This window comes from Arachis ipaensis, chromosome B10 (assembly GCF_000816755.2).
Source record: "Arachis ipaensis cultivar K30076 chromosome B10, Araip1.1, whole genome shotgun sequence".
NCBI lineage: Eukaryota > Viridiplantae > Streptophyta > Magnoliopsida > Fabales > Fabaceae > Arachis > Arachis ipaensis.
The window spans coordinates 116,875,991-116,885,201 of record NC_029794.2 but is presented as its reverse complement, the minus strand read 5'-3'; positions in this window follow the sequence as shown (position 1 = coordinate 116,885,201).

The window sequence follows — 9,211 nt, the reverse complement described above, 5'->3', positions numbered from 1 at the left end:
TTGGCTCAGAATAAAATATTGACTCAGCAAGTCAATATGATTTCTCAGAGTCTGTCTGGAATGCAAGCAGCAACAGGCAGAACTAAGGAAGCTTCCTCTGAAGAAGAAGCTTATGATCCTGAGAACCCAGCAATGGAAAAGGTGAATTACATGGGAGAACCCTATGGAAACACCTATAATCCTTCATGGAGAAATCATCCAAATCTCTCATGGAAGGATCAACAAAGACCCCAACAAGGTTTCAACAACAATAATGGGGCTATGAAAGAAATCCTGTGAATAATGGGACAACTCAGAAGAAAGGAGTTCTTAAGATTGATACTCTGAATGCCATATTGGCTCAGAATAAAATATTGACTCAGCAAGTCAATATGATTTCTCAGAGTCTGTCTGGAATGCAAGCAGCAACAGGCAGAACTAAGGAAGCTTCCTCTGAAGAAGAAGCTTATGATCCTGAGAACCCAGCAATGGAAGAGGTGAATTACATGGGAGAACCCTATGGAAACACCTATAATCCTTCATGGAGAAATCATCCAAATCTCTCATGGAAGGATCAACAAAGACCCCAACAAGGTTTCAACAACAATAATGGTGGAAGAAATAGGTTTAGCAATAGCAAGCCTTTTCCATCATCTTCTCAGCAACAGACAGAGAATTCTAAGCAAAGCCACTCTGACTTCGCAACCATTGTCTCTGATCTAATCAAAACCACTCAAAGCTTCATGACTGAAACAAGGTCCTCCATTAAAAATTTAGAGGCACAAGTGGGTCAGCTGAGTAAGAAAATTACTGAACTCCCTCCTAGCACTCTCCCAAGCAACACAGAAGAGAATCCAAAAATAGAGTGCAAGGCCATAAACACGTCTCACATGGCCGAACCTGGAGAGGAGGAAGAGGCAGTGATCTCCACTGAGGAAGACCTCAATGGACGTCCATTGACCTCCATGGAGTTCCTTGATGAGGAACCATGGGAATCTGAGGCTCAGACTGAGACCATAGAGATTCCATTGAATTCACTTATGCCATTCATGAGATCTGATGAGTATTCTTCCTCTGAAGAGGATGAAGATGTTACTAAAAAGCAAGTTGCTAAGTACCTTGGAGCAATCATGAAGCTAAATTCCAAGTTGTTTGGTAATGAGACTTGGGAGGATGAACCTCCATTGCTCATCAAAGAACTGGATAACTTGACTAGGCAGAAATTACCTCTGAAGAGACAAGATCCTGGAAAGTTCTCAATACCTTGTACCATAGGCACCATGACCTTTGAGAAGGCTCTGTGTGACCTAGGATCAAGCATAAACCTCATGCCTCTTTCTGTAATGGAGAAGCTAGGGATCATTGAGGTACAAGCTGCAAGAATCTCACTGGAGATGGCAGGCAATTCAAAGAAACAGGGTTATGGACTTGTAGAGGATGTCTTGGTAAAGGTTGAAGACCATTACATCCCTGCTGATTTCATAATCCTAGAGACTGGGAAGTGGATGGATGAATCCATCATCCTTGGCAGACCCTTCCTAGCCACACCAAAAGCTGTGATTGATGTTGACAGAGGAGAATTGATCATCCAAGTGAATGGAGACTCCCTTGTGTTTACAGCTCAAGGATATCCCTCTGTCACCATGGAGAGGAAGCATGAAGAGCTTCTCTCAATACAGAGTCAAACAGAGCCCCCACAGTCAAACTCTAAGTTTGGTGTTGGGAGGCCACAACCAAACTTTAAGTTTGGTGTTGAACCCCCACATTCAACCTCTAAGTTTGGTGTTGGGAGGCCACAACCAAACTTTAAGTTTGGTGTTGAACCCCCACATTCAACCTCTAAGTTTGGTGTTGGGAGGCCACAACCAAACTTTAAGTTTGGTGTTGAACCCCCACATTCAACCTCTAAGTTTGGTGTTGGGAGGCCACAACCAAACTTTAAGTTTGGTGTTGAACCCCCACATTCAACCTCTAAGTTTGGTGTTGGGAGGCCACAACCAAACTTTAAGTTTGGTGTTGAACCCCCACATTCAACCTCTAAGTTTGGTGTTGGGAGGCCACAACCAAACTTTAAGTTTGGTGTTGAACCCCCACATTCAACCTCTAAGTTTGGTGTTGGGAGGCCACAACCAAACTTTAAGTTTGGTGTTGAACCCCCACATTCAACCTCTAAGTTTGGTGTTGGGAGGCCACAACCAAACTTTAAGTTTGGTGTTGAACCCCCACATTCAACCTCTAAGTTTGGTGTTGGGAGGCCACAACCAAACTTTAAGTTTGGTGTTGAACCCCCACATTCAACCTCTAAGTTTGGTGTTGGGAGGCCACAACCAAACTTTAAGTTTGGTGTTGAACCCCCACATTCAACCTCTAAGTTTGGTGTTGGGAGGCCACAACCAAACTTTAAGTTTGGTGTTGAACCCCCACATTCAACCTCTAAGTTTGGTGTTGGGAGGCCACAACCAAACTTTAAGTTTGGTGTTGAACCCCCACATTCAACCTCTAAGTTTGGTGTTGGGAGGCCACAACCAAACTTTAAGTTTGGTGTTGAACCCCCACATTCAACCTCTAAGTTTGGTGTTGGGAGGCCACAACCAAACTTTAAGTTTGGTGTTGAACCCCCACATTCAACCTCTAAGTTTGGTGTTGGGAGGCCACAACCAAACTTTAAGTTTGGTGTTGAACCCCCACATTCAACCTCTAAGTTTGGTGTTGGGAGGCCACAACCAAACTTTAAGTTTGGTGTTGAACCCCCACATTCAACCTCTAAGTTTGGTGTTGGGAGGCCACAACCAAACTTTAAGTTTGGTGTTGAACCCCCACATTCAACCTCTAAGTTTGGTGTTGGGAGGCCACAACCAAACTTTAAGTTTGGTGTTGAACCCCCACATTCAACCTCTAAGTTTGGTGTTGGGAGGCCACAACCAAACTTTAAGTTTGGTGTTGAACCCCCACATTCAACCTCTAAGTTTGGTGTTGGGAGGCCACAACCAAACTTTAAGTTTGGTGTTGAACCCCCACATTCAACCTCTAAGTTTGGTGTTGGGAGGCCACAACCAAACTTTAAGTTTGGTGTTGAACCCCCACATTCAACCTCTAAGTTTGGTGTTGGGAGGCCACAACCAAACTTTAAGTTTGGTGTTGAACCCCCACATTCAACCTCTAAGTTTGGTGTTGGGAGGCCACAACCAAACTTTAAGTTTGGTGTTGAACCCCCACATTCAACCTCTAAGTTTGGTGTTGGGAGGCCACAACCAAACTTTAAGTTTGGTGTTGAACCCCCACATTCAACCTCTAAGTTTGGTGTTGGGAGGCCACAACCAAACTTTAAGTTTGGTGTTGAACCCCCACATTCAACCTCTAAGTTTGGTGTTGGGAGGCCACAACCAAACTTTAAGTTTGGTGTTGAACCCCCACATTCAACCTCTAAGTTTGGTGTTGGGAGGCCACAACCAAACTTTAAGTTTGGTGTTGAACCCCCACATTCAACCTCTAAGTTTGGTGTTGGGAGGCCACAACCAAACTTTAAGTTTGGTGTTGAACCCCCACATTCAACCTCTAAGTTTGGTGTTGGGAGGCCACAACCAAACTTTAAGTTTGGTGTTGAACCCCCACATTCAACCTCTAAGTTTGGTGTTGGGAGGCCACAACCAAACTTTAAGTTTGGTGTTGAACCCCCACATTCAACCTCTAAGTTTGGTGTTGGGAGGCCACAACCAAACTTTAAGTTTGGTGTTGAACCCCCACATTCAACCTCTAAGTTTGGTGTTGGGAGGCCACAACCAAACTTTAAGTTTGGTGTTGAACCCCCACATTCAACCTCTAAGTTTGGTGTTGGGAGGCCACAACCAAACTTTAAGTTTGGTGTTGAACCCCCACATTCAACCTCTAAGTTTGGTGTTGGGAGGCCACAACCAAACTTTAAGTTTGGTGTTGAACCCCCACATTCAACCTCTAAGTTTGGTGTTGGGAGGCCACAACCAAACTTTAAGTTTGGTGTTGAACCCCCACATTCAACCTCTAAGTTTGGTGTTGGGAGGCCACAACCAAACTTTAAGTTTGGTGTTGAACCCCCACATTCAACCTCTAAGTTTGGTGTTGGGAGGCCACAACCAAACTTTAAGTTTGGTGTTGAACCCCCACATTCAACCTCTAAGTTTGGTGTTGGGAGGCCACAACCAAACTTTAAGTTTGGTGTTGAACCCCCACATTCAACCTCTAAGTTTGGTGTTGGGAGGCCACAACCAAACTTTAAGTTTGGTGTTGAACCCCCACATTCAACCTCTAAGTTTGGTGTTGGGAGGCCACAACCAAACTTTAAGTTTGGTGTTGAACCCCCACATTCAACCTCTAAGTTTGGTGTTGGGAGGCCACAACCAAACTTTAAGTTTGGTGTTGAACCCCCACATTCAACCTCTAAGTTTGGTGTTGGGAGGCCACAACCAAACTTTAAGTTTGGTGTTGAACCCCCACATTCAACCTCTAAGTTTGGTGTTGGGAGGCCACAACCAAACTTTAAGTTTGGTGTTGAACCCCCACATTCAACCTCTAAGTTTGGTGTTGGGAGGCCACAACCAAACTTTAAGTTTGGTGTTGAACCCCCACATTCAACCTCTAAGTTTGGTGTTGGGAGGCCACAACCAAACTTTAAGTTTGGTGTTGAACCCCCACATTCAACCTCTAAGTTTGGTGTTGGGAGGCCACAACCAAACTTTAAGTTTGGTGTTGAACCCCCACATTCAACCTCTAAGTTTGGTGTTGGGAGGCCACAACCAAACTTTAAGTTTGGTGTTGAACCCCCACATTCAACCTCTAAGTTTGGTGTTGGGAGGCCACAACCAAACTTTAAGTTTGGTGTTGAACCCCCACATTCAACCTCTAAGTTTGGTGTTGGGAGGCCACAACCAAACTTTAAGTTTGGTGTTGAACCCCCACATTCAACCTCTAAGTTTGGTGTTGGGAGGCCACAACCAAACTTTAAGTTTGGTGTTGAACCCCCACATTCAACCTCTAAGTTTGGTGTTGGGAGGCCACAACCAAACTTTAAGTTTGGTGTTGAACCCCCACATTCAACCTCTAAGTTTGGTGTTGGGAGGCCACAACCAAACTTTAAGTTTGGTGTTGAACCCCCACATTCAACCTCTAAGTTTGGTGTTGGGAGGCCACAACCAAACTTTAAGTTTGGTGTTGAACCCCCACATTCAACCTCTAAGTTTGGTGTTGGGAGGCCACAACCAAACTTTAAGTTTGGTGTTGAACCCCCACATTCAACCTCTAAGTTTGGTGTTGGGAGGCCACAACCAAACTTTAAGTTTGGTGTTGAACCCCCACATTCAACCTCTAAGTTTGGTGTTGGGAGGCCACAACCAAACTTTAAGTTTGGTGTTGAACCCCCACATTCAACCTCTAAGTTTGGTGTTGGGAGGCCACAACCAAACTTTAAGTTTGGTGTTGAACCCCCACATTCAACCTCTAAGTTTGGTGTTGGGAGGCCACAACCAAACTTTAAGTTTGGTGTTGAACCCCCACATTCAACCTCTAAGTTTGGTGTTGGGAGGCCACAACCAAACTTTAAGTTTGGTGTTGAACCCCCACATTCAACCTCTAAGTTTGGTGTTGGGAGGCCACAACCAAACTTTAAGTTTGGTGTTGAACCCCCACATTCAACCTCTAAGTTTGGTGTTGGGAGGCCACAACCAAACTTTAAGTTTGGTGTTGAACCCCCACATTCAAACTCTAAGTTTGGTGTTGGGAGGTTCCAACATTGCTCTAAACATCTGTGAGGCTCCATGAGAGCCACTATCAAGCTATTGGCATTAAAGAAGCGCTTGTTGGGAGGGAACCCAATTTTTTTTACTTATCTATGTTAAATTTCTATTTTCTTTTGTTATTTTATGTTTTTTGTAGGTTGATGATCATGTGAAGTCACAAAAACAATTGAAAAATCAAAAACAGAAGAAAAAACAGAATGAAAAATAGAACACCTTGGAGGAGAAACTTACTGGCGTTTAAACGCCAGTAAGGGTAGCAGAATGGGCGTTAAACGCCCAGTCTGGCACCATTCTGGGCGTTTAACGCCAGAAATGGGCACCAGACTGGTGTTTAACACCAGGAATGGGCAAGAAGCTGGCATTAAACGCCAGAAATGGGCAGCAGCCTGGCGTTTAATGCCAGAATTGGTAGCAAGGGGCGTTTTACACGCCACATGGTGCAGGGATGAGAAATCCTTGACACCTCAGGATCTGTGGACCCCACAGGATCTGCACCTACCCCACCTCTCTCTCTCCTCTTCACCCATTCACAAATCACCTCACTACCTCTTCCCCAAAAACCCCTCACCTATTAAATCCCACCATTCTCTTCACCACTCACATCCATCCTTCATAAAACCCCACCTACCTCACAATTCAAATTCAAACCACTTTCCCACCCAAACCCACCCATCATGGCCGAACTATACCCCCCCTCCACTCCTATATAAACCCATCTTCACTCCTTCATTTTCACACAACACACACACTACCTATCCCCCTTGGCCGAAACACAAAGCCCCCTCCATCTCCTCTATTTCTTCTTCTTCTACTCTCTTCTTTCTTCTTTTGCTCGAGGACAAGCAACCTTCTAAGTTTGGTGTGGTAAAAGCTAAAGCTTTTTTTTTGTTTTTCCATAACCATTAATGGCACCAAAGGCCAGAGAAACCTCTAGAAAGAGGAAAGGAAAGGCAAAAGCTTCCACCTCCGAGTCATGGGAGATGGAGAGATTCCTCTCAAGGGTGCATCAAGACCACTTCTATGAAGTTGTGGCAAAAAAGAAGGTGATCCCCGAGGTCCCTTTTAAGCTCAAAAAGGGCGAATATCCGGAGATCCGACATGAGATCCGAAGAAGAGGTTGGGAAGTTCTCACCAACCCCATTCAACAAGTCAGAATGTTAATGGTTCAAGAGTTCTATGCCAATGCATGGATCACCAAGAACCACGATCAAAGTGTGAACCCGGACCCTAAGAATTTTCTTACAATGGTCCGAGGGAAATACTTAGACTTTAGTGCGAAAAATGTAAGGTTGGCATTCAATTTGCCTATGATGCAAGGAGATGCACACCCATACACTAGAAGGGTCAACTTTGATCAAAGGTTGGACCAAGTCCTCATGGACATCTGTGAAGAGGGCGCTCAATGGAAGAGAGATTCAAGAGGGAAGCCGGTTCAACTAAGAAGGCATGACCTCAAGCCCGTGGCTAAGGGATGGTTGGAGTTCATCCAACGCTCAGTCATTCCTACTAGCAACCGGTCTGAAGTTATTATAGACCGGGCTATCATGATTCATAGCATCATGATTAGAGAGGAAGTAGAAGTTCATGAAGTTATATCCCAAGAACTCTACAAGGTGGCAGACAAGTCCTCTACTATGGCAAGGTTAGCCTTCTCTCATCTCATTTATCACCTCTGCAATTCAGCTGGAATTGACATAGAGGAAGACATCCTCATTGATGAGGACAAACCCATCACTAAGAAAAGGATGGAGCAAACAAGAGATCCCACTCATGGACAAGAGCATGAGGAAACTCCTCATCATTAAATCCCTGAGATACCTCAAGGGATGCATTTTCCTCCACAAAACTATTGGGAGCAAATCAACACCTCCCTAGGAGAATTAAGTTCCAACATGGGACAACTAAGGGTGGAGCACCAAGAGCATTCCATCCTCCTCCATGAAATTAGAGAAGACCAAAGAACCATGAGAGAGGAGCAACAAAGGCAAGGAAGAGACATTGAGGAGCTCAAGCACTCCATAAGATCTTCAAGAGGAAGAACAAGCCGCCATCACTAAGGTGGACCCGTTCTTTAATTTCCTTGTTCTTTATTTTCCTGTTTTTCGAATTTTTATGCTTATGTTATTTATGTTTGTCTCTTTATTACATGATCATTAGTGTCTAAGTGTCTATGCCTTAAAGCTATGAAAATGAATCCATCACCTTTCTTAAATGAAAAAATATTTTTAATTGAAAAAGAAAAAGAAGTGCATGAATTTCAAATTTTAAAACAGTTTAATTATTTTGATGTGGTGGCAATACTATTGTTTTTCTGAATGAATGCTTGAACAGTGCATATTTTTGAATTTGATTGTTTATGAATGTTAAAATTGTTGGCTCTTGAAAGAATGATGGGAAAAGGAGAAATGTTATTTGATAATCTGAAAAATCATAAAATTGATTCTTGAAGCAAGAAAAAGCAGTGAAAATCTTGCAGAAAAAAAAGGAATATATGCGAAAAAAAAAAGAAAAAGAAAGAAAAAGAAAAGCAAGCAGAAAAAGCCAATACCCCTTTAAACCAAAAGGCAATGGTGATAAAAAGGATCCAAGGCTTTGAGCATCAGTGGATAAGAGGGCCCACAGGAATAAAATCCTGGCCTAAGCAGCTACACCAAGCTGTCCCTAACCATGTGCTTATGGCGTGAAGGTGTCAAGTGAAAACTTGAGACTGAGCGATTAAAGTCGAGGTCCAAAGCAAAAAGAAGAGTGTGCTTAAGAACCCTGGACACCTCTAATTGGGGACTCTAGCAAAGCTGAGTCACAATCTGAAAAGGTTCACCCAGTTATGTGTCTGTGGCATTTATGTATCCGGTGGTAATACTGGAAAACAAAGTGCTTAGGGCCACGGCCAAGACTCATAAAGTAGCTGTGTTCAAGAATCAACATACTTAACTAGGAGAGTCAGTAACACTATCTGGATTTTGAGTTCCTATAGATGCCAATCATTCTGAACTTCAAGGAATAAAGTGAGATGCCAAAACTGTTCAGAAGCAAGAAGCTAAAAGCCCCGCTCATCTAATTAATACTGATCTTCATAGATGTTTTTGGAATTCATTGTATATTCTCGTCTTTTTATCCTATTTGATTTTTAGTTGCTTGGGGACAAGCAACAAATTAAGTTTGGTGTTGTGATGAGCGGATAATTTATACGCTTTTTGGCATTGTTTTTAGTATGTTTTTAGTATATTTTAATTAGTTTTTATTATATTTTTATTAGTTTTTAAATAAAAATCACTCTTCTGGACTTTACTATGAGTTTGTGTTTTTCTTTGATTTCAGGTATTTTCTGGCTGAAATTGAGGGACCTGAACAAAAATCTGATTCAGAGGCTGAAAAAGGACTGCAGATGCTGTTGGATTCTGACCTCCCTACACTCAAAGTGTATTTTCTGGAGCTACAAAAGCCCAATTGGCATGCTCTTAATT